Genomic DNA, 25,468 nt, shown 5'->3' with positions numbered 1-25,468 from the left:
TTTTTATCTTCAATTTAAATTTGATTCCAAAGATTGATTTACATTCGAGTTAGATTTAAGTTTAATAGTTAATCAGTTAAATATCCATTTTGATAATCGACTTCCATGCTGTGGTGAGGCACGGGGGCCTTCTTGGGTTTCAGATCAACGACCACTTCTAGACAAAGTCTTTTAAAGAAATTGAATATTTAGCTTTTTTTCTAAAAATCCTTAGCCTAACTATTCAAGTGTCGATCAAGCCTAAGTTCTTGCCTAACCATCCTAATCTAGGCAGAAATAAGGAAAGAAGTAAATCAAACAATCAAGCAAATCTATATAACAATAAAGATGATTTTTCTATTGGGTCCCCCTGGATCATAGCCTCGACAAGGTCTATCTGTTAGTGCAGTTAGTACTAACGGTTTAACTCAGATTTTGATGAATGACAAAGTAGGTTAAGTTAGTTTCATTGTGATCTAACACTTTGATTGAGTGTGCAGGAAAAGTCCAGATAGTTTGATGGGCTGATCGGATATCTGTCACAAAGCCCAGCTAGGTCAATGGGCCGACCGGATAGCTGACACGAAGCCTGGCTAGGTCAATGAATCGATTGGATAGTGGGCACGAAGCCCAACTAGGTCGACGGGCTGACTTGATAGCTGGCACGAAGTCCAGATAGGTCAACGGGCTGACCGGATGTCTGGCACGAAGTCCAGCTAGGTCGACGGACTGACCTGATAGTTGTCACAAAGTCCAGACGGGTCGACAGGCTGACTGGACATCTGGCAGGTAAATTAAGGTAAGTCACTAGAGGGGAGTGACTTGGTGAGGACAAGTTCCCAGGTAGGGAACTTAGGCGTCGATCCAACTTATATCCATTTCAGAAGTCTAAGTTGAGATCGTGAATAGATTCTAGTATCGAGGAGACAGAATCTAATTACTCTAACTACTCTTGACTGTGATTGAACTAACACTTTGTTTGCAGGGTAGCATAACTTTTATTTTACCTTGCACTAACATTTTCTGGCAGGAAAAGGAGTTTTCTAAAAAATGGTGGTCCGGGCGCCTGAAAGGCATCCGGGTGCTTGGAGTTGGTATTGGCGCTTGGAAGGGATCCGGGCACTCGGGAGGCAAAAGTTATCCCGTCACAGATATGGAGTGCTGATTGGCCAGGCCTACATCATGGTCCGGGTGCCCAGAAGGGATTTGGCCGCCTGGAGCACTTCTATAAAAGAAGGCCTCCTCCAGAGCTAAGAAAACAACTGCTTCCTACGACTGCTCTATTGTGCTCTGCTCCTGTGACGCGACGACGCTTCTCCGACAACCTGCGGCTCAAGTTCTTTTTATTGTTGTCGGTATTTTCATTTTAATAGTTCTTGTACTTTCTATTGTAATCCTGCTTGTGAACTATTAGTAATTAACCAACGAAAGCACTCGACGAGTGCGGGCCTTGGAGTAGGAGTCGACAAAGGCTCCGAACCAAGTAAAACTGGTTTGTGTTAGCGTTGTGATTTTTATTTTCCGCTGTATACTCGCTTCGAATTTTAAATCACTATTCATCCCCCTCTAGCGACTTCTAGGATCCAACACTATCAAGGTAATGGATTTGATTGTTGGGGATCCAATATTGATTAAGTTTAACTTGATTAGTCAAATTTGACTTAGGAACCCATACTTGGACTAGATTTCTATTGGTTCAATTCACTAATGACAAGAAAGATTTGAATTGATGTTTAGCCTTATATTTGAGTCTGGATCAGTTGTATATGACCCTTTATTTTTCAAGAATCAGATCAAGGTTCTTGGAACCCAAAGTGAACCATTTCAACGTGTCCTTAAGTTCTTTGACTTGAGTTTTCAAATTGGAATTTTCTTCTTTAAGTTGATGGACTTAAGCTGAAGTTACAATTTGAATTGGCTCAGTCAAATGACTTGTGTTAGTCTCCTCCTTAAGGGATTTGACCTCCTTTTGGAGTGATTTGACCTAGATATTAGACTTGGATAATTTTCTAGATAATTATGAAATTAAATTGTGTAATCTAACTAATGACGGACTTATAGTGGAGTTGGCATCGTCAAAATCGGATACGGATCCATGGTTTTGCACGAACTCGACTTTTGATTTATTCTTAGACTCAGTTTTGGCAACTCATTCTTGGGCCGGAAGAGCAAGGAATCTTGCTTGCTTGTCTTCTTCGTAGGAGTCTTCCGATGAAGACTCATCCCATGTTGCTTGTAGCGCCTTATTTTTCTGTTGCTTCTTAGCTTCCTTCATATTCAGACAGTTTGACTTGATGTATCCTTTCTTGTTGCATCCGAAACATGTGACTTATGACTTGGCCTTCATGCTTGAATTTGGACTTGATTACTTCATCTTCTTTTAGATTGCCTTCTTGATCTCTCATTTGTGAACCCCTTCTTCCTTTTGTATAATTTTTGAACCAGGTTCACGAGCTTGATAGTGATTGTAAGTACCCCATGGTAGTTTTGATGTAGTCAACCAAGTTAAGTTACGTCCTATTTGTATTTGATGCCTTGTGTCTAAGTGTGTAAGAACTTAGGAGCATAAAAAGTCGGGCGGAAGACGTAGCTCATGAGAAGGATGGCATAGGAAGGAGCCGATGGGCTCATTCATCCTAGGGATGAGAGGCTGTGGAAGAGTACACTAGTGGACGAGAAGGATAGGTGCGACGTTCGAGGGACAAGAAGCTGAGGAGGAAGTCTATTCGAGGAGAAGGTCAGAGTTGAGTTCGGGTGAGCTTAACCCCGATTAACTGGAGCATCACCTATGTGAACAAATATTAGCTAAGAGGCTAATCTATCTCATGGAAGGCACCTTCAATGGCTTGGATGGCTTCTCACATGAACAGTGCCAAGGCGCTTTCTAGCCTATTGGAGGCGCCTTCAATAGTCGTTCGCTAAAGATAAAGTTTTATCATCAGTGGATAAAGCTTATCATGTTGTAGGTGCTTTGGACATCCTTGGAGGCCCCTCCAAGCCACGGATAGGATTTTCCAAGGGCTATAAAAAGACCCTTGGAGCTACGAAATAAATAACAACTTCTGTATTCATTTCCTAGTATCTTTCTGGGCTATCAAAGAGTATAAGAAGTTTCTCTGTCTTCAATAAAGGAGATTTTTCTAGTGTTTTCATCTGCCTTAGATTGACAACCATATATGTTGTAACCAAGAATGGACATCCATAGTTGACTCCTGTTACATTTCAAAAGATCTATAGATAAGTTCATTAAAAAATTTATTTTCGACTTTAGAATTTCATGAATCTAGATGTACAAAATTAAGGAAGAAGCCGAGTCATAACATTTCCCTAAAGGCAGGATCAGATGATCCATACTCTAAAACATCCATCGATGAAGACGAGGCAACGTTAATGGTAAGAAAGTTTAGTAAATTTATTAAAACTAATAAACTTAACAAGTCGCAGGTGAAAAAGCACCTTCGAAGCAAAAGGAAGGTTCGATGCTACAACTACCAAGAATAAAGGCACATCAAGGACGACTGCCCTTAACTAAAGAAGAAAAAAAAGATAAGGGCAAAAGACCAATAAGATCGAAGCACAAGATCTTGAAGACAATATGGGATGAATCATCGTCATTAGAATCAGAACTAAAAGAGTATGCCAGATTATCCCTAACGACAGACCACCATAGGGATGCTAAACGTTCCTCAAAGATGAGCATCGATGAAGGGGGAGGATATTCAGAAGAAAGCAGTGACGAAGGGAGAGCATCAGACCATGAGGAAAGTAAAGTACGTGTATTACCTCTTGAAAACTCATTTCAATTCATTAAAATGCTTTCCAAGAATATAGTGAAATTAGAAAAAGAAAATGCTAAGTTAAAGTTAAACTTAGCAAATTTATGCCCTTTAGACATGTATGATAACCTCAAATCGGAAAATGAAAAATTAAAAACACAAATAGAAAAAATGAAGAATAACTATGCATTTGTAAATTCTAATATTCTTCAAAATTCAAAATTTAAGAATTATGAAAGACTTAATTGTATTTTAGATTTCACAAGGGCTAAATTAGAAAAATTCCTAGAAATCATATACCATAAAATTTTTTGATTAATCCAATAGGAAATAATTTATTTTGGATACCAAAATCATGCTTAGCTCAATAAAGTACCTTTTATGGATGCAAGAAAAATAATTTACATAATTTATTCTATTTTATCAAATTCAATTATTTTATCAATTTTTTGGTCATATTTTCTAATCAAAATTTTATATGTACAAAATGAGAATATTATCTACAAATAATTTTTTTTAAAAAAAAATTTGATCGTTAAGTTATTTTCTATGAATTTATTAACAAAAAAATATTTTGAAAATTAAAAATATTTTGTAGAGTTATTTTTGAAAACTTTTTCTATGGTAAACATATTGTTCTCTATCATAATATATTTTTTTGGAATTTTTTTGAATATTATCTAAATTATTACAAATTTTTTACCAAACATAAAATTTTTATTATTAAAAAATAGAGAACATTATTTTTGAAAACTTTAGTTTTTTCTATGGATAAATATTATGTATTACATATATAAGAAAATTAACAGAGTTTTTAGAGTTAAAAATATATTTTAAAAGATTTATTTTTAAATGTTGGGTCGCTCTATTGAAATAAATCATTTATGTGAAATTAAATAATATATTTTTGTGAAAATTTTTGTATCGATCGACCTTATTCTGTTTAAGTTGGACAAAAACTTTTCGGGATTTTTAAAACTGAAAAGTAATTTTTAAATTATTTTTTTGAAATAAAAGATTTAATTAGTAAAAATATAATATCTTTGAAAGTTTATTTCTGAAAAATATTAGCCTATTGGTAATTCTTGTTATGTACCCTTAGAAAAATTTTCAAATATTTGTTTACTATTTATTTTATTTTATTCTATTTGTTTATGTGATCAAAGGGGGAGAAATATGTATAAGAGATGAGATTATTAAAAATTTTATTCCTATACTTATTTGCAAATGATTAGTGTCATTGCAATTTTCATTCACTCTTATTATATTGCATTTTGTTTTAACCCTAACTTTAACTTAGTTGATGCACATCAAAAAAGGGAGATTGTAAGTTACCCGTGGTCATTTTGATGTGGTTAACCAAGTTAAGTTAGGTCTTATTTGTATTTGATGTCTTGTGTCTATGTGTGCAGAAACTTAGGAGCACAAGAAGTCGGGCGAAAGATGTAGCGGACGAGAAGGATGACACAGGAAGGGAGCTGATGGGCTCGTGTATCTGAGGGACAAGAAGCTATGGAAGAGTACATCAGTTGACGAGACACTACAACAAAAACCCTCATAGACATCAGTGGAACAACAATGCTTTTAAGCAAAAACCGATGTCTTTGAATATTTTACATCGGTTTTTCTAAAAACCGATGTCTATGAGAACAGATTTTAGCTCATAGACATCGGGTTTTTAGGCGATGTCTATGAGCGCCCTTTTTTTCGTTAATAGACACCGATTTTAACTGCGGTTTTTAAAATCCGGTATTAAAGAACCAAAATAAAATATTTTAATATTCCCACAGCCAAAATTTGCAACATTGTGAAGTTCCCTCCAAACCTAAATCTATATCGCGCCCCTTCCTCCACGCGACCATCTCTCTCGCCTAAGCCTAAACCTAAACCTCCGACCATCTCTCTCAACCTCATCTCCCTCTTCTCCTTCCTAGATCGACGCCCCTTCCTCTTCCGATCAAGATCAAGACACGATGCCCTTACTTCTCCGTCCAACCACACCGCATCTCCTCCAACTCCACCCTTAGGTTGAGAAGAGGAGCCCTTCATTTTATAGAAATGCTCACAGTTAAAAGGGCAAGTTGGCGACAACAGCGGAGCTTTTACTCACTTAAGCTGTTTTCCCTGTCTCAGCCCTCGTCGGAAAGAAGCGAGGTGTAGAATCGAAGACAACGATCGTTCCCGCCCCCGTTCGCATTTCACAGCCGATCCTCCTGGTGGCCGCCATCTCTAAACCCTAAAATCTCTTCTTTTGGTCAGCGTAATTCGATCTCTCTTCAAAACACGTTTTTTTTTCCTGTGCGCTAGAGAATGAGAAGCCGGCTCCATCCGACGGCGGCGAGAGGAACAAATCCGTGAGAAAATTCACCTTTAGAGATCTCGCCGCGCCCACTCACAACTTTAGGGAGTCGAATGTAATCGGAGAAGGCGGCTTCGGGAGAGTCTACAAAGGGCGACTCGATTCAGACCAGGCAAGTTGCTCACTCCTTCTCCCCTCCTCCTTGCTTCTGCCATCTTGCGGCTTCGTCTGAACACTGGAACTTGGAAACTAGATTGTGGCCATCAAGCAGCTTAAGCAGGATGGTTATCAGGGGAGCAAGATCACTGTGACCTCAGAGGGCCCCTTCTCAAAGAGGTAGTTGCTTTTTCTTCTTCTCCTTGGAATCTATTTAATTCGTTATTTTCCCTTTTTGTTTAAATTTTTTCCGTCGCATGAATTTCCATTCTGCCGAGATCTGTCTTATTTGCCCTAATTGCTCTTCGACTTCTGTCGAGCTCTCATCGGAGACCAATTCTGTTGTATTTCTTCTAGGGATCTTCTTTTTTGCATCCAAAAATTTTGTTACAGGAGTCGCAAGTACCTCGTTTTTGCCAGCAAGCTGTTGCAAATCTTGCATTTGTTATTTGCATCAATCTTTGTTCATTTTTTTTCTTATTCGGAAGGTTTTATTCCGCTTGAGGTAGATCTCGAAACCGTAGGCTGGATCTCTCTTGGTGCGACGATAGGGAGAGATGGTCGGAGGCGGAAGCAGGAGGGACGATGGGTCCTTGAAGATCAATAGTACCAACGTGTTCGCGGCGCTCGAGACTCTCAAGAAGAAAAAGAAGTCGGACAAGGAGTCGAAGAGCAAGGGAGCGTCTCAGAATCAAGCGAAGGAGCAGGAACAACAAGTCTTCTGGGCGCCGGCACCGCTGACGTCCAAGTCGTGGGTCGATGTCGGCGATGACGACGACGACGATTACTATGCGACTACAACGCCGCCAAAGGCTATTTGGGGCGCGTCGGAGCAACGACATATCAAGGAGCTTGAGGCTTCTGTAGAGGAGGTACGTGTACTGTATATCTTCGTTTGAGTGTGGATGCTTGTGTAGTAGCTAACAATGAAATCTACATTTAGTCGATTTTCTCTTTCGCAGAATTCTTCTGCTTAGAGTTTTCCAGTCACTGTTGTGTTTCGTAATCCTAGTCGTAATAAGATGACCTAGATAGTTGAGATTTACAGCTAAAACAGATACATAGAAATTTTCCCTTTTCAGATACTTTAATGGTTTTGGTTTTATGATCCTGCAAGTTGCTGATCCCTTTTTTTTGTGCCGGGATTGCAATTGTTTACATAGTCCTTTATACTGCCCCCAGTGCTAGATAAACTTGAATTTGTTTTTAGATGTAACTTGGAGAAATTGAATTGAATGTTGGTTTTGGTGGATTGATGAAGTAAATCTAAGTGTTTATTTTATTTCTGTTGGCTTCTCAAACTGAGTATTTTCCTCTATGAAACACTAAATTCTGTTGATCCCCCACCTACAGCTTTAATCCGTCTTTTAGTAACTTGATTAATCCACTTGCATAGACATATATGTGTTAGTCTTTTTGTTTGAGAAGAAGTGTAATGCTAAAATGCTTCCAACCTTATCTAACATTCATCCAACATGAAAATTGTGTGAAAAATGTGCATTATGACCTACTATATTTTGTGCTTAATCATTATTATTTCTCAAATTATCATGATGAAGTCCTCTTCAGTCATTTTTTTTGGTATATCATCCTTACTATGATAGGGTGTTAGCAATAATTTGGTTTGATATGAATGATTCCTTCTAAAAATTCACTATACTAAAGACTATTTAGTCATTTCCTATGTGGGAGGATCAGAATTTTCAACTTTGTCATTCTGAAATTAGTTTGTTAAGCGGGATGCCTTCTGCATTTCAGGTATGGAGTTAGTGGTTATCCTACCTTGAAGTTTTTTCCCAAGGAAAACAAAGCTGGTGAAGATTATGAGGTTGAACGGGAGTTGGATGATTTTGTTAAATTTATTAATGTGAAATGTGGCACTAGCCGTGATGCGAATGGTCAACTTACTTTCCAGGTGAGTGATAGATTGTGAAGGATCATATTGACAAACTTTGTTCTTCAGTCCGTAGTTGTATATGATAGTTACTATCTTGTCTAACATTGCATACGTATCTTCATCAAGATATGTAAGCAAATCATAAATGCACATCTTAATTTAGGTCTTATGCTAGGCTAATTTGCTGTGTCATAGATTTCTCTATCCAATATATCCACTTATCGGCATCGCAACAACGACTTTCATTGATAGTTTCCTAGATCTTTTACTGTGTCACATATTTATCTATCCAATATATCCACTTATTTGCATTGTAGCAACTGCTATTATTGATAGTTTCTCGGATCTTTTTCGCAATAAGTATGCAGTGGAAGACTCATTGATTGTGATGGTATGTTCTCCCTTTCTTAATATGGTTCATTGTTTAAGCAAGTAACTATACTATGTTTGATTTCTTCTTGTCTATCTACACAGATTGCTAAGGGACTAAGACCCATTTTTCTTGGCCTTATATTGTGTGCATCCCATAGTCGTACGTTCTCTATACTTAATGAGTGATTCATGCCTTTGGAAATATATAAACACTTGGGCCATCACGATGTTATTTGAAATGGTAATTTTTTTTTATTTTGAACTAGAATATCCTGTTTGTAGTAAATTCAATATCAAGTTTTAAGATGCAACATCTCTACCTACTCTTTTCGAAGGATCATCATTACTTTTTCAGTGTTCTTATGTACCTTTATTAGTGTTTAGAATAAAAGGAAACAAAAATGAAAAATAATTCTACATAATTGATGCTCAAGGTGATCAAATTTTTTCTTTATTCACAATTTTTGTTTTGAAAGTCTGGTTGATTACGCATATTATTTGATTAGATTATAGTTTTAAATTTGATGGAATTCTTGCCTTTATGCACAGAGACTATGCTTTGCATCGGAAGTGAATGGCATCGTTATCCTTCTTCATTTTTTATGCCTTCGTACATTAAGGAAGTTCAATGGATAAATGAAGGATTTAGGGGTCTTCTCCCATATCCTTTTAATTCAAGTTTGGGAGGCATGACAACTACCTCACCTTATTTCAATGACAAGAACAAGGGTTCTCATGGCCAATATGTGTCTATTAATGGGATTTTCAATGTCTTGCTTACCACGCTAATCCTACTTCTGATTGGATTTGCAGCTTCAAGATATCAAACTCTACACCTTCTATATGGAGCTAGATTTGCAAAAGCCATATCCAACTCGAGGAAGTGACTTATTGACATGGGAGGTAGGTGTACCTCTTTAGTTCCGCTTTTGACCAAATATCCCTATAAAGATTCATTTGTGTGCTCTTAACAGATCTATTCCTACAACGTTGTTATCTAGGATTAGCATTTATTCTGTTAAATGTGATTTATGCACCTATAATTATTCTGGTGAAGTTAGCATTCTATTAAACTAGATTATAACCTTTGCAGAGAACTTATTGGTAACCAAGGACTTTGTGAAGATAGCAAATTTTGGCCTTGCTCGTGAAGTTCATTCGAAGCCACCATTCACATAATAGGTTTCAACACGCTGGTAAGCATGTTTATGACAAGCACTTGTGATCTTATATTTTTTATTTGATACATGTATACATTTGTTTTAGTTATTTGACATATGGTGGATTTATATGTTTTTACAGTTTACAAATCTCAAGTACTCCAGAGTTGAAATTGATGAAGTGCGGTTCGAGTGGGCTGAATGCATGCTAGATTACATTTGAAGTGCAGTTCTACCTTGATGTGTTAAAAGAATGTTCTACCTTGATTTTGATATCTATTAGCTAGCTTTTGATGTAAAAAGAATGTTTGGGTATTTTATAGATATTGTTGTAAGAAGATTATTTATATAATTTGTGAATATTTGTGTATTTTATGGATATTATTGAATGAAGAATATTTGTATAATTTATGAATATTTGTGTATTTTTTTTTGTTATTGTCGGTTTTTCATTGTTTCGGAAATCAAATCTGTGCTGTTAAAAAATATACATATTACATCGGTCTTCCACCGCTGCAAAACCGGTGTTATTAACTAATATTACATCGGTCATTTACCACTGCCAAAACTGGTGTTATTAACATACAATATTACATCGGTTTTACACCGTTGATGAAACGGTGTCATTAAGTGATACTATACCGGTTAATAACCGATTCGAAGACCGGTGTCGTTAAGTGATACTACACCGGTTTTAACCCGATGTCTAAAATGGCAGACTTTTAACATCGACTTCATAGACATCGGTCGAAAATGAAATAGACACCGGTAGAAAACCGATGTCTATGAAGGTTTTTGTTGTAGTGAGAAGAATGAGCACAACGTTTAAGGGACAAGAAGCCAGGGAGGAAGTCTGCTCAAGGAGAAGGTTGGAGATAGGTTTGGGTGAGCTCAACTCCGGTTAATCGAAGTATCACCTATGTGATCAAAGATCAACTAAGAGGCTGATCTACCTCAAGGAAGGTGCCTTCAATGGCTTGGAAGATGTCTCACATGAATAGTGTGAAGGTACCTTCTAGCCTGTTGGAGGCGCCTTTAATAACTGTTCGCTGAAGATAAAGTTTTTCTTCAATGGATAAAACTTATCATGTTGGAGGCACCTTGGACGTCCTTAGAGCACCTTCGAGCCACGGATAGGATTTTCCAGGGAGCTAGAAAATAAATATCAACTTTTGTATTCATTTTCTAGTATATTTCTGAGCTTTCAAAGAGTGTAAGAGGCTTCTCCGCCTTCAACAAAGGAGATTTTTCTAGTGCTTTCATCTGTCTTGGATTAACAACCATCTTAATTGTAACCAAGTAAACTTTGGTCTTCTTACTTCTTCTTTTTAAGTTGTTATTATTTTCATTAATATTAATTGTCTATAGTTGCTTAATCTAATTGTGCATCTATGCCAAGAAAAAGTAAGAGATTGTTTTATTCTAACTTTAGTCGTAGGCTATTCACCCCCTCTACTCGGTCTAACATGGACCAACAGTAATTTCGTCGTAGTCTTCTAAATCTGATTTGCCTTTAGACTCGGGTTTGGTTGAGTACTTGTTCTTTGATTCCTTTGTCTTGCTTATACCTACAACCAAAAACAATACCTTTTTCAACCAAAAGTACATTAGTCTATTCATGTAATTCAAATTCAAAAAACATTTCATCTAGCCTAATATTTAAAAGATCCTTAGATACTTTGTAGGTATCTACCATCGATGAAAGCGTTTAACACATACCTTATAATGTCATGGTTCTCCACCTTTTGTCCGATCGCGTGGAGACCGTTGGGAAAGTGTTGGATCCAAGTGTGTAATTGGCTTTCCAATTCACCATCCTATATTTTAATATTATATTATTTATTTAAAATTAAGTCGCATTTACTTTGTATCGGAGGTCCATTTATACAATTCAATTAATTTTTCCAATAGGTCCTTTGCACTTGTGAATGGACCGACTTGATTTAGCTCCTCTTTGGTTAGTCTGCACTACAAGTTTAGGTTGCCTTTGCATTGGCTTTGATTGTTTTTTGTAATTTTGTATGTCCCACTTGTCCCAGGCGATGGATACCTCGTCCTCAGTGGGGAGTGTGAATGTAGTTTGAATGATGATCCACATCTCCACCTGAGTCTTCAGGTTGTACTCCATCCGACTTTTCCACTATCCGAAATCCTTGCAAGAGAAGATGGGCAGGTATGTGGTACTATATCCTTTTTGATGGGCCATTCAAAATCTCACACACAAAGAAACGAGGAAAACTTATTCCAAGAGTTAGTCTTGGATTAGTAGAGTGGTATGAAAAGTAATAAACTTGAGTGATGTTACTCCAACTTCTAGAAATATAAAACTCGTTAAAAAAAAATTTGATTAGAAGGGGTGATAGTGTGGGATCGAAAGCGCTAGGGGGGAGGGGTGAATAGCGCTCGTGGTTTTTTCACATTTTCATAAAAACTCGGAGTAAATGTAGTGAAAATAAAATAAAAACAAACAATTGCTAACACTTTGTTTTTTACTTGGTTCGAAGTTTGTGACGACTTCTACTCCAAGGCCTACACTCGTTGAGCGTTTACTTTGAGCAATTTACTAATAATTAGAAGATTACAAATAACTTCACAAAAATGGATTACAAGCTTGCGTAATTTAAATTATACCGACAGTATAGAAGTCCGATATAGAGTGCAGTCATCGGAGCAACATCGCAATGTTGTAGTCAGAAGTTGGAGTGGAACGGTGAGCGTTTGAGCGTAGATCGTACACTTTTGAAGTTGTCTTCTGTTCTCTGCTCAAATGCTACTTTTATAAGATATTGAAGGAACCTCCAACTGCATCTAAGGTGGCTCCAGTTGAGATTTTTATCCTTTGCACTTCAGTTGCCAAAAGCTGTGTGAACTACGTTGTTTGTCCCTCTGAAGGCGTATTCCAAGAGCTCCAAGGCACCTCTAATTCTCCAAGGTGCCTTCTATGCGCTCCAGGGTGCCTACCCATAGCAAAAACCTTATCCCCAAGGTTTATTTATGCAAGGGTGCCTCCGACCCTTTCAGGCTGCCTTCTACATGGATTCGAGATGCCTCCGAGCAACTTTAAGGCACCTTGGGCATTGTCCATCCGAGGTAGTTTTTTGCTAATTTATCCCTGTAAAGCATGTTAGTCTAAATATACAAGATACCCTGTAAACAAAGTTAGTATAATAAAATATAATTAATTTAATAGTCACTGGACTGTTTAGTTCTGACTTTCAGATGTTCTGACTTTCAGATTTTCTGAAAATCCTAGGTTGAATTGATGCTTATTATTCCCTCTACGAGGAACGTGTCCTCATCTTCTCCTCTCAAGGAAGTGTACCTGATGACAAACTGGTCCTCCAGATCTGGGACTTCAGAACTTTTCGCTGGAAGTTCGAACCTCAACCCGTCTAGTCTTTCGCCTTGTGTCTGTGACCTCTAGGACTTCCACCAAGTGTCCTTAACCCTAGAATTTCTACCCAACATCCTCGACCTATCAAGACTTCGCCCAATCCCCCATACCAAGACTTCCTTGCCTAGCCGCAACTAGGACTTTCTAGCTGCCTAGTATTCACTAGGACTTCTTTGCCTAGCCTCAACTAGGACTTTCACCTTGCCTAAGATCATTTAAGACTTTCCTGCACACTCAGTCAAACTTATTAGAATACTAACAACCCTTAACTTTGAACCCTTTGCTATTATAAAAACTAAGATTCGATTATCTGGTACTCCTTTCACCAATAGATAGCACCAATTCTAATCAACTCTAAAAAACTCAAAAATACCATGAGAAAAAAACTTGCTCGAGCGGTGGTTATACCGATTCAGAGTGGCATCACTCTGATACCAATTGTAGGATCAAAAAGTGCTAAAGGGGGGGGGTGAATTATGTTCATGACTTTTAAACATTTTTCATAACGTAATCAAGAAAATATGGCAGAAATAGAATTAAGAAATGAGAATACAAAAGATAATTGCTAATACAAGTATTTTTTTACTCAGTTTGGAGTCTTTGGCGATTCATACTCCAAGGCTCGTACTCTGAGAGTATTTTTGTTAGACAATCACTATCAATTCGAATAAGGTTATAGATTTAAAATACAAGAATTATAAAATAAAGTGACCGACAACAAAGATAATTAGAAGAACTTGATCGTAGATTGTCAGAGTAGTGTTTGAGCGTCATCGAGAGCTTTTCGGAGTAGCACACAAACATGAAAATAGTAGAAAATTATTGTTATATGTTGTTGGTCAAGGCCCTTTATATTGCACTATTACGGGCACCTAGACCACCCACAGGCCCCTGGAGTTCTGACGTAGTTGCATCTTGGCGAAAGCTAATCTATGAAAATTTATCCTACTCCGAGCGCTTGGATCTTGATGTGTGTTGACCAATCAGTGAGTGCCATCTTATCTAGTCACTCATTTGGTTCTCCCCTTTCTCGGGCTTGGATGTCTAGGCACCTAGACTGTGTCCGGGTGCCTAGACCCCATTTTTCCAGCCTTTTGATTTCCTACATCACAAGGTTAGCACAACAAGCAAAATATTATAATCAAATTTGATAGTCTCAAGACTGTCTGGTTCTGACTTTCATATTTTTGTGAAATCCTAGGTCGAGCCGATGTCTACTGCTCCCTCTACAAGCAACCCTTACCTACTCCTCTTAGGATTGTTTACCTGATGCCAAACTAGTCCTTCAGACTGTTTGAATTTTTTCTTAGCGATCTAGACTTGGGACTTCCATTGGACATCCAATCCCCGACCCATCTAGACTTCAGCTGGTATCTCCCCCCCCCCCCCCCCCTCAGGGCTTTCACCTACTGTCCTTGATCTATATGCATTTTTGCCCGATATCCTTGATCTGCTAAGACTTCCACTCGGTCCCTTGGACCAGGACTTCCTTGCCTAGTTACAACTAGGGCTTTCCACATGCTTTCTGAAACTCACTTAGGACTTTCCTGCTCTCATAGTTAGACTTATTAGAACCACATTAACCCTTAACTTTAAACTCTTTACTATTATCAAAACTTGGATTCGATCACCTGATGCTTCCTGCACCAATAACTTCTTCAAGGTTGTGGAATAGCTCCCTGTTGTAGTATATATGTCTGGTGACAATGGTATCGATCCACCATTGTAGCGGGTTTGAATTTACTAGGTTCAATTTGGAGACCATGGCGTAGAGATCATCCATTTTCGGTCCCTCATTTAGCTTGGCCTCATGCTTCCGTTCTGTGCTCTAAAGATTTGTGACCTACTTTGTCACAGTTGAAATACTTCCTAGAGAACTTCTTTTTGTTTATGCCTCCTCTAGGTCCCTTGGATGACTTGGGATTCTTTTGTTTTGAGTTTCGACCATTTTTGACCATGTTGGCTTTCACAGTATCTTGAGAGAACAACATTCTCTTGAAACTCTTGTTGTCTTCCTCAATTCGAAGTCTAATAATGAGTTCTTCAATGTTCATCTTGCCAGGACCGAAGAAATTTAGATATCTCCATAATTGTATGATATTGTCCACTTTGGGCCTAAACCCTCATGATTTTATTTTTGGACTTTACCCAAAAGGCCTCATATAAATGGATATATCTTTCCCTTATAAGTTCATAATCTTTCCTATGTATTTTCAAGGTGAGACTTTGTTTCCTACCTTGTAACCTCAATAATCCCTCTAAAACAAAGGACCATAGGGGGCCCTCTCAGGTAGAAAGTCTATCCGTTTGACATCCAATCCTTAACCCACCAGGTCTTCCTGTACCTCGGTCCACCCGAACTACTAGAACTTCCTTACCTAGTTGTAACTAGGGCTTTTCTACCAGCTATCCACCAAGACTTTCTTCTTGGCGTCTAGTCCTCTCGATCCAGACACAGGAACCTCCACTTTCTTTGTTTAAGGTTAATATTCTACTCACATGATTCGATTAGACCATAGCTATTATGCACAGTTGGTGGTTAGGCATTCTGGCAATTCAGGTTCTGATACCAATTGTTAGGATTAAAAAAATGTAGATATCTCCGCAATGGTATGATATTGTCCACTTGAGTCTAAGCTCTCATGGTTTTATTTTTGAATTTTATCCAAAAGGCCTCGTACCAATGGAGATATCTTTCTCTTATAGGTCTATCATCTTTCCCATATATTTTTAATGTGGGACTTGTTGGTGACCGTTGGTGGCCGGCTATCGGAGGGTTGAATAGCCCTGCAAAAATAAAACTAACCTTGGGGTTCCAACAGGACTTTATTTGTAACCTTGCAACCTCAACACTTCTGCTTATGCTTTAGGTAGTTTTTAAAGTTCTTCACGCTAGGAGATAGCTTCTTAATGATAGCAGCCACCTAAAAGGTTTAACTCGGAACCATGCCTTTTGAGTGAATCTCATGCAGGATCACCTAAAGCTCTTTGACTTGGTTGATTATTATCTTAGAGTCAACCATCTTATAGTCTAGGAATCAACCCACGATAAACTTCTTGGCCCCTACATCCTCTGTCTTATATTTCTTGTCCAGGGACTCCCATAGCTTCTTAACCATTATCTTTATGTTGTACACAACATGCAAATAACGAGTCGACAAGGCAATTGATGATTTTGTTTCAACAAAGGAACTTAGAATGAGTCTTTGCATCCATTGCACTAATGGTTTGGACATTAGTAGAATCCTCAATATGATTAGGAGGTTTCTTTGACAAGAACTAAGCTAGATTCAGCGTGGTCCAGTAGAAATATATCTTCTACTGTCATCTTTTGAAGTTCAACCAAGTGAACTTCTCTGGTTTGTCCCTATGGTTGATTAGAACATTTTTTATTAGGGCAGAGGGAGACATCATATGTCTGTTACACCTTAACATTTTCTATGACCATCTCAATAGAAACGAGTCTATTTTAAGAATGTAAGATAATATTCTACAATAAAGATTGCTTTTTAAATGTGACAAGGCGATTTGCTCGCTTCCAGTGCTCCCATCAACTCGTTCTTAGGCCAACACGAAGGAGGTAAATCATGGGTGGCTATTAGTCATTGGTATAGTGGCTAAAGCATGGAAGAAGGCATTCTCGGACACGCCGAGTTTTGACCCCATGAAAGATTGCTCGTTAAAGATTACAGGAATAGTTGCTTAATTAAAAATAAACTCAAAATTCAACTTTCGACCTATCAAGATGACCTGAGTTGATAATTTTAGGCTACTAAGCAGGAAGAAAGAGCTGCTTGGAATGCTAGGTTGCTTGGAAGACTTGGCGGAGATGTCCAAGATCGGAGCCCAAGATGTCCGAGACTAAGACCAAGATGTCCAAGACTAAGATAGAATTGTTCGAGGTTGAGGTTGAGACCAAGATGTCTGAGGCTGAGACTGAGATGTTCGATGCTGAGATAAAGATGTCTGAGGCTAAGATAGAGATATCCGAGATCAAGACTGAGATATTTGAGGCCAAGACAGAGATGCCCGAGGCTAAGGCCGAGATGTCCGAGGCTGAGGCTGAGATGCATGAGGTCGAAATAGAGCAATTCGAGGCTGAGATATCGAGATAGGAAAGGAAGATGTTGAGACCCGCATATGATGTAGTTTCCTTAAAACAAATTCAACCTACCTCTGGTTGTGCTTAGATGTTGTCATAGATCGTCTATTTACTAGGATATATCGGTAGACCATGATCACCACCAAGCACTGATCATCTCAACGAATTGAATTTGTACCCGAATGCTAACACAAGAAATTTTCTAAGTTAAAATTGCACGGTAGAGGAAAAAGATTTGACAGGGAACATAGGTGGATAGAGCAAATTTCCTGGACTGGTACAGGAACTTGAGAATAGTTCTCACTCAGGAACTTAAACTGTACGTTCTGGAGCAGCCCATTCCGGAGGCTCCTCCTGCCACTGCCACGTGAGCTGACCGGGATGCTTACAAGAAGCATCAAGATGACGCATTAGATGTGTCCTGTCTTATGCTCGCAACCATGAACTCTGAGCTTCAGAAGCAACATGAGTTGATGAGCGCTTACGATATGGTTGAACATCTTTATCACCTATATCAAGGACAAGCAAGGCACTGGAAGAGGAACTCCAAAGAATACCTGGAAGATCTTACGAAGAAGAGAAATAAGATTTCTACTTCAGGTATACATGTTATAGAAGTCAACCTCTCTATTTCTTCATCGTGGGTATTAGATACCGGATGTGCTTCGCACATTTGTACTAATGTACAAGCGCTGAGAAATAGCAGGGCATTGATGAAGGGTGAGATAGACCTACGAGTAGGAAATGGAGCACGAGTTGCTGCTATTGCTGTAGGAACTTATCATTTATCTCTTCCCTCTGGGCTTGTACTAGAATTAGATGATTGTTGTTATGTGCCTGCCTTGACTAAGAACATAATTTCAGTTTCTTGTTTGGACAAGAAAGGATTCTCGTTTATAATAAAGAACAAATGTTGTTCTGTCTATTTAAACGATATGTTCTATTGTAGTGCACCTCTAATAAACGGACTCTATATTCTAGACCTTGAGAGCCCTATCTATAACATAAATACCAAGAGGTTCAAGACAAATGACATGAACCAAACCTACCTCTGGCACTGTCGCTTAGGTCATATAAATGACAAGCGCTTATCCCAGCTCCATAAGGATGGTATGCTGGACTCATTTGATTTTGAATCATATGAGGTATGCGAGTCATGCCTACGAGGCAAGATGACCAAGACTCCCTTTAGTGGGCACAGCGAGAGAGCGACTGATTTGTTAGGACTCATACATAGTGATGTATGTAGTCCTTTCAATGTCGCTGCTAGAGGCGGTTATAGGTACTTCATCACATTTACTGATGACTTCAGTAGATACGGTTATGTGTACTTAATGACACATAAGTCTGAATCCTTTGAAAAATTCAAAGAATTCAAGAATGAAGTACAGAACCAGCTTGGCAAGAGTATTAAGATACTTCGATCCGATCGAGGTGGAGAATACCTTAGCCATGAGTTCCGTGACTATCTAGCTGAGTGTGGGATTCTATCCCAACTCACTCCTCCTGGAACACCACAGTGGAATAGTGTATCCGAACGGAGGAATCGTACCTTATTAGATATGGTACGATCTATGATGAGTCACACAGATCTTCCGACATATCTATGGGGATATGCTCTAGACACGGTAGCTTTCATACTCAACCGAGTTCCATCAAAGGCCGTGATAAAGACACCATATAGGATATGGACTGGGAGAGAAGCCCAGGTGTCTTTCATGAGGATTTGGGGGTGTGAGGCTTACGTTAGACGTCAAGTCTCAGACAAATTAGGACCCAAATCCGACAAGTGCTTTTTCATTGGATATCCCAAGGAAACTAAGGGATATTACTTCTACATTCCCAGTCAGCACAAGGTAGTTGTGGCAAAGACTGGGGTCTTTCTAGAAAGGGACTTTGTTTCTAGAAAGACTAGTGGGAGCACGTTCGATCTTGAAGAAGTTCAAGATGCGAATAATAGCACTGAAGCCTCGATGGAAGTTGAACTGGAGCCACAAAGTGTTGTGGATGATGTTCCACAAGGAGTTGAGGAACAACAACCGGTTCAAGTAGACATACCTCTTCGCAGGTCTGATAGGGTACGTCGTCAGCCTGAGAGATACTCATTTCTCTTGTCTGACCATGATGACGTTATGCTCATAGAGGATGAGCCTACCACCTATCAGGAAGCTGTGATGAGACCAGATTTCGAGAAATGGCTAGAGGCCATGAGATCCGAAATGGAATCCATGTACACCAACCAAGTATGGACTTTGGTTGATCCACCTGAAGGGGTAAAATCCATTGGGTGCAAGTGGGTCTTTAAGAGAAAGACTGACATGGATGGACTTATCTATAAGGGTCGCTTGGTAGCTAAAGGTTTCAAGCAGATTCATGGTATTAACTATGATGAAACTTTTTCTCTAGTAGCGATGTTTAAGTCCATTCGGATCATGCTTGCTATTGCAGCCTACCATGACTATGAGATATGGCAGATGGATGTCAAAACCGTGTTTCTGAATGGAAACCTGCTCGAGGATGTGTACATGACACAACCTGAGGGTTTTCTAGATCCACAGCATACTAGCAGAGTATGCAAGCTGCATAGGTCCATTTATGGACTAAAGCAAGCTTCTCGGAGCTGGAATCTTCGTTTCGATGATGCAATCAAACAGTTTGGTTTCATCAAGAACGAAGATGAGCCTTGTGTCTTCAAGAAGGTTGTAGGAGATATAGTTGTCTTCCTCATATTGTATGTGGATGACATACTACTCATTGGGAAGGACATCCCTATGCTTCAGTCTGTCAAGACCTGGCTAGGGAGTTACTTCTCAATGAAGGACTTAGGTGAGGCATCCCGCATTCTAGAGATACAGATCTATAGGGATAGATCTAAGAGATTGCTTGGCCTAAGTCAGAGTACATACATTGACAAGGTACTCCTTCGGTTTGCCATGCAGAACTCCAAGAAGGGATTTCTGTCGATATCACATGGCGTGAGTCTTTCGAAGACTCAAGGTCCCTCTTCTAGAGAGGAGAGAGACCGTATGGATCAGATCCCTTATGCCTCAGCCATAGGATCGATCATGTACGCCATGCTATGTACTCGACCTGATGTCTCGTATGCTTTGAGCATGACGAGCAGATACCAGTCAGATCCAGGTGATTGGATAGCGGTCAAGAATATTCTTAAGTACTTAAGAAGGACTAAAGAATATTTCTTGATATATGGAGGCAATGATGAGCTAGCTGTAAAGGGTTACAGTGATGCTAGCTTCCAGACTGACCAGGATGACTATAGATCGCAGTCGGGGTTCGTGTTTTGCTTAAATGGTGGTGCTGTGAGCTGGAAGAGTTCGAAGTAGGACACAGTAGCTGATTCTACAACAGAGGCCGAGTATATTGCTGCATCAGATGCAGCAAAGGAGGTAGTTTGGATCTGCAAGTTCATCACTGAACTTGGGGTGGTTCCTAGCATCGCTGACCCAGTTGAGCTCTATTGTGACAACAATGGAGCTATAGCACAGGCGAAGGAACCTCGCTCACACCAGCGGACCAAGCACATACTACGGCGCTTCCATCTCATTCAAGAGATTATCGATAGAGGAGATGTGAATATTTGCATAGTACCTACAGAGGCTAACATCGCAGATCTCTTGACCAAGGCTTTGGCACAGAGAAAGCATGATGGTCACACTAGGTCATTAGGCCTTAGAGCCTATACTGATTGGCACTAGTGCTAGTTGGAGATTGTTAGTTAGAGCCCTAGAGCCAATCATTTGATGATTGTATGGACTCATTGTATCATATTCTTGTATATTAATAAAGGTATTTGTTTGGTTATTATACTTATTTGTATTAGTGCTAAATAGACTAAGTATAATAGCGCCCTTGAGTAGAAGGTTCATACCTATATCAATCGATTAGTTGAATCGATAGTGAGATGATATAGGGAACACTACTCTAAATCATTCCTAGTCGAGTATTAACATTCAGGGATAATGTTAATACAATAAGACTAGCATGTAGGTCAGCTCGACGACTTGATCTCACAAGTCATGGATATAGAGATATCAAGCTGACACATGGGTATGCATTAGAGAATGTATACTGAATGACCCGCCATGAGAAAGTATCATGGATCGTTATATGAGTGTCATATACTTTCTCATGTGGCTATTAGTATGACTATTAGTCCTTAGACCTGAAGTCACCATGGATCCCTACATAAGGAGTTATGTACTTTGGTTTCATCAAACGTCACCCGTAACTGGGTGGACTATAAAGGCGATTACTGGGTATGTAACGAATTATGCAGAGGGATGTGAGTGATGTAGATGGGATCTATCCCTCCTATATGACGGGAGTGACATCGATATTCTTGATAGAGTAAGACCACGAAGTGTATGGCCATACCCAAATGAGTCAATATGAGATATTGAGCTCATTTGATTGAGTGAGTCTACTTGGAGTTCAAGATTTAGATTGGTCAGAGGATGACACGGTCTATGCCTCACATTGATCAATCTAGATGTCTAGGATAGAAGGACACTTGTCATATATTGTGAGGAGTCACAATTAATAGTCACAAGGTGATGTTGGATCTCAACATTCTTGTAACTTGGGTAGCAATGATGTATTGCTAGATGCCGCTCATTGCTTATGTTTCTAAAGGAGTTTAGAAACATTGCCAATGTTACAAGAGCCTATTGGGTCATACACAAAGAACAAGTGGATGGAGATTAGGTTCATATGATGAACCAATTGGATTAGGTTCATATGATGCACCAAAGATTGGATTCGAATTAGACTTATTGAGTTAGACTCAATTAGATTCAATTGTTGAATGAGTCTAATTTAAATTTGATTCATTGAGTCAATTTATATTAATGAATTGAGATTCATTAAATTGAAATTGACTTGAATCAAAGGTTGGATTTAACTCAACAAGGAAGAAATTGGTCAATTTTGACTTGACCAAATGGAATTTGAAACATCAAGTTTGACTTGATGTATTGCCACATCATAAGGATGACTCATCCTTGCCACATCACCTCCACCTCATGAGGTATGCCACCTCATGGGGGTTACACTCTTCCCTTGGTTTTAATGTGGCCGGCCACATTAATGAAGGGGGTTACATTGTGTGGCCGGCCACACTAATGGTAGGGGGATTTTGATTTTGTGGAGTTATGTGTGCATTCATTCTATGATCTTCTTCCTTGCTTCTCCTCTCTCTTGGCTAGATGTTGCCGTGACTTCCATGGTGAGGAGAAGGTGGTTGAGTGAGTTAATCCAAGAAGTCCAAGAAGAAAGGTAATATTTTTAGAGTGTATTGTATTCTCTTCTTTGCTTTCCTTTCTTCTTCCATTCCCATCCGAGAGCCCTAGAGAGAGTGCTAGCACACTTGGGGTCTTTCTTCTCCATCCTTGAGTGCTAGAGAGTACTCCTTGTTCGTGTGGATATCACTAGAGAAGTATCTATCTTGATACTTTAGAGATCCGACACGTACCTTGGACAAGCGGGATTTTGCGAGGGCACGCATCGAAGGTAAAATGTTTTCTTTGTAGATCTACTGTAGATCAAAGGATTAAAACTCGTACTCGTGTTTTCCGAAAATTTTACTTGCACGGATAGGGCTTTGGGTGATTCAGGGTTTCTGCGACGCAAAAAGCGATTTTCGCGGCCCGAAAAACCCAACACTTCTCCCCTTTAGTTGCGTTAAATGACCAATTGAAGGCCATTTATTGCCATTACGACTCAGATCGAAACGCTAGCCAAAGTCAACTCTGGAGGTTATGGATATGCCATTAATATCAGTTAATACATTCGTTATGCACTTGAGTAGGCAGAAAAATGTATTCATGTGAAAAAATAGATTGTTCCACTTGGGTAAATTTTGCCCTCACCGGTTTGACATTCGACCCATGTAGGTCATGCTTGTAGGTCATGCTCGCACTTGAGTCAACTTGATTCAATATAATTTAAGCCCTAAATTTACAACCCTTATAGACCTACGCATGAGAGAGAATCTCTCTTTATACATTTATTCATAACTATAATGCTTATTGTTGGATCGTGAAACGTCGATAGAGGGTGGGGTGAATATCGATTCGAAAAACTCATGTTAATAAGAGTTAAGCGCAGCGGAATAATAAAAAACTTAGACAAACTGAACAAGGTGTTTTTTTACTTCGTTCGGAGCCTGTGACGACTCCTACTCGAAGGCCCGTACTCCTTGAGTACTTTCGTTGGGCAATTCACTAGCAATTCGAAATACTATTACAAATTAAGGTACAGAAATGCTAATGGAAATAAAGTGATACCGACAAGAAAGTTAACCAAAGAAGAAGGAGCACTTTGTCGGAGCTTTGTTAGCGTCGCAGGAGCGTAGAGCAGCAGAGCAAGCAGTCGAAGAGTTCTCAGTTGTTATTGAAGCTCCACCCCTGGGGCTTCTTTTATATGCTACTCCGGGCGCCTGGATCCCTTCCGGGCGCCCTGGTGCGACGTGGCAGGTCTAATCAGCGAACACCACGTGGCGACGACTCGGCCTGGATAAAATTCACCTCCGGGCGCCCGGACCTCCTATTTCTAGAAACTTCCTTTCCTGCAAAACAGAGTTAGTCCGAGGCAAATATATATTCTGCAAAATAGATTGTTAGCACAACTAAAGTAATATGATTTAACAAGAAAAGAGTATGACTTAGATTCCATCTTTCCGAGACCGGAATCTAGTCACGATCTCGACTTAGATATCCGAAATGGATCTAAGCCGGATCGACGCCTAATGTTCCCTTCCTGGGAACGCGTCCTCGCAGTCACTCCCCTCCAGTGACTTACCTCACTTACCTGCCAGACGTCTGGTCTGCCCATCGACCTGTCCGGACTTCGTGCCAGCTATCCGGTCAGCCCGTCGATCTAGCTGGGCTTCGTGCCTAAGCGTCCGGTCAGCCCGTTGACCCGCTTGGACTTCGTGCCAGCTATCTGGTCAGCCCGTCGACCTATCTGGACTTATCCTGCACACTCGATCAGAGTGTTAGATCAACAATAAACCTAACTTAACCTATTTGTCCTTCATCAAAATCTGGGTTAAATCGTTAGTGCTAACTGCACCAAAAATCTCCCCCTTTTTGATGGAATGACAACCTGGTTAAGTTAGTGAAGACATTTGCAAGAAAAAAACAGATAACACCATTATGTGGAGGTTTTTAAGTTAGTTTGTATTTTCAATTGGTTTGGCTAACTTAACCCACCTAACCCTCCCCCTTTGGCATTCATCAAAAATAAGCATGCTTAAAGTAATTAAAAATACAGACTTCAGACAAAGTAAGGAATCATGTCAAGTTAATCTAGGGGAGTTAAACTTAGTAATTTATCTTTTGTAAAAGAGCTAAGTTTTGTGAAAAATAGCTAATTTTTCAAGTATAGCTTCTAAGGTTAATGTTTAAGAATAAGTTCTAAATTTCAAGAATTTTTTTTTTTAAAACAGGTTTCAACTCTTTTCAAACATAAGCAAAATTTCAAAACTAAGTTTTAAAATATATTTCAAGATTGATTGAAGTTTAATTTTCAACACTAAGTTTGTAGAAGATTAAAAATTTTAAAAAGACTTAGTTTATAAACTTACGCTTAGTTTACAAAAATTAATTTTTGTAGAATTAAGTAAAGTCAAATTCTCAGAACTAGATTTTTAAATTCAATTTTCAAAACTACGTTAAATCTAATTTTGAAATTCAATAACTTAGTTTTCAAAAATAGGTTTAAGAAATTTTTAATAAAAATGTTGTGAAAAACCGAAAAATTTTAATTGATTCCTCCCCTGGACCTGACATCAAATCAAATGTCTAACCAGTTAGTTACTGACTGACTTATCAAAAGATAGCAACTTTCACTTGGTTAGATGCTCAAAACTAGTCCTATGGGTGCATATTCTCTAAGGATTTTGAACTAGTCTAAGGCTAAAAGTTTATTTAAAAATCTAAAAATAGGAAGGTTTTAAAAACTGACACATGTTTGAACCTATGAGTTAAAAACAATCATCTTTGAAAATATTTCTGAAATTCAAAATTCCTAGGCTACCAAGATAGAACATAATCAATGCAAGTCTGAAATATCAATAGATAGATCCAAAGTATTTTACAGGTAGTGTAGCTACAAAAGTGAGTCATAACTAGAGCTACTGAGATGATGAAGGGTGTGGTCCAGATCCCAAGGATTGGAGAAGCGCCATCAGCTCAGTGTGTCGGGTCTCCCCGGCAGCTCGTAACTCGGCAACCTCTCGCCGTATGTCCCGATGAAAATCAGAGTTCTCCTGCTGGAGACTCGCCATAGCTCTCTCTAGTCCGGTCATATGG

At 39.0% G+C, this 25,468-nt stretch overlaps 2 long non-coding RNA genes across 3 annotated transcripts; both read left to right on the top strand.

Annotated features, from left to right (window-relative positions):
- Positions 1-7,975: 7,975 nt before the first annotated feature.
- Positions 7,976-9,102, top strand: LOC121972941. Of its 2 annotated transcripts, XR_006109353.1 has the most exons (3): positions 8,334-8,498; positions 8,582-8,639; positions 9,029-9,102. It is a non-coding gene; the product is annotated as an uncharacterized LOC121972941 (long non-coding RNA). The 2 variants fall into 2 exon arrangements; XR_006109352.1 differs by lacking the exons at positions 8,334-8,498; positions 8,582-8,639 and adding an exon at positions 7,976-8,125.
- An 84-nt stretch (positions 9,103-9,186) lies between these two features.
- Positions 9,187-9,824, top strand: LOC121972879. The gene is made up of 3 exons (XR_006109351.1): positions 9,187-9,382; positions 9,573-9,675; positions 9,782-9,824. It is a non-coding gene; the product is annotated as an uncharacterized LOC121972879 (long non-coding RNA).
- Positions 9,825-25,468: the final 15,644 nt, after the last annotated feature.

This window comes from Zingiber officinale, chromosome 1B (genome assembly GCF_018446385.1).
Source record: "Zingiber officinale cultivar Zhangliang chromosome 1B, Zo_v1.1, whole genome shotgun sequence".
Classification (NCBI taxonomy): domain Eukaryota; kingdom Viridiplantae; phylum Streptophyta; class Magnoliopsida; order Zingiberales; family Zingiberaceae; genus Zingiber; species Zingiber officinale.
Note: the sequence above shows the minus strand (reverse complement) of the source record. Positions and strands in the feature narration are given on the sequence as shown.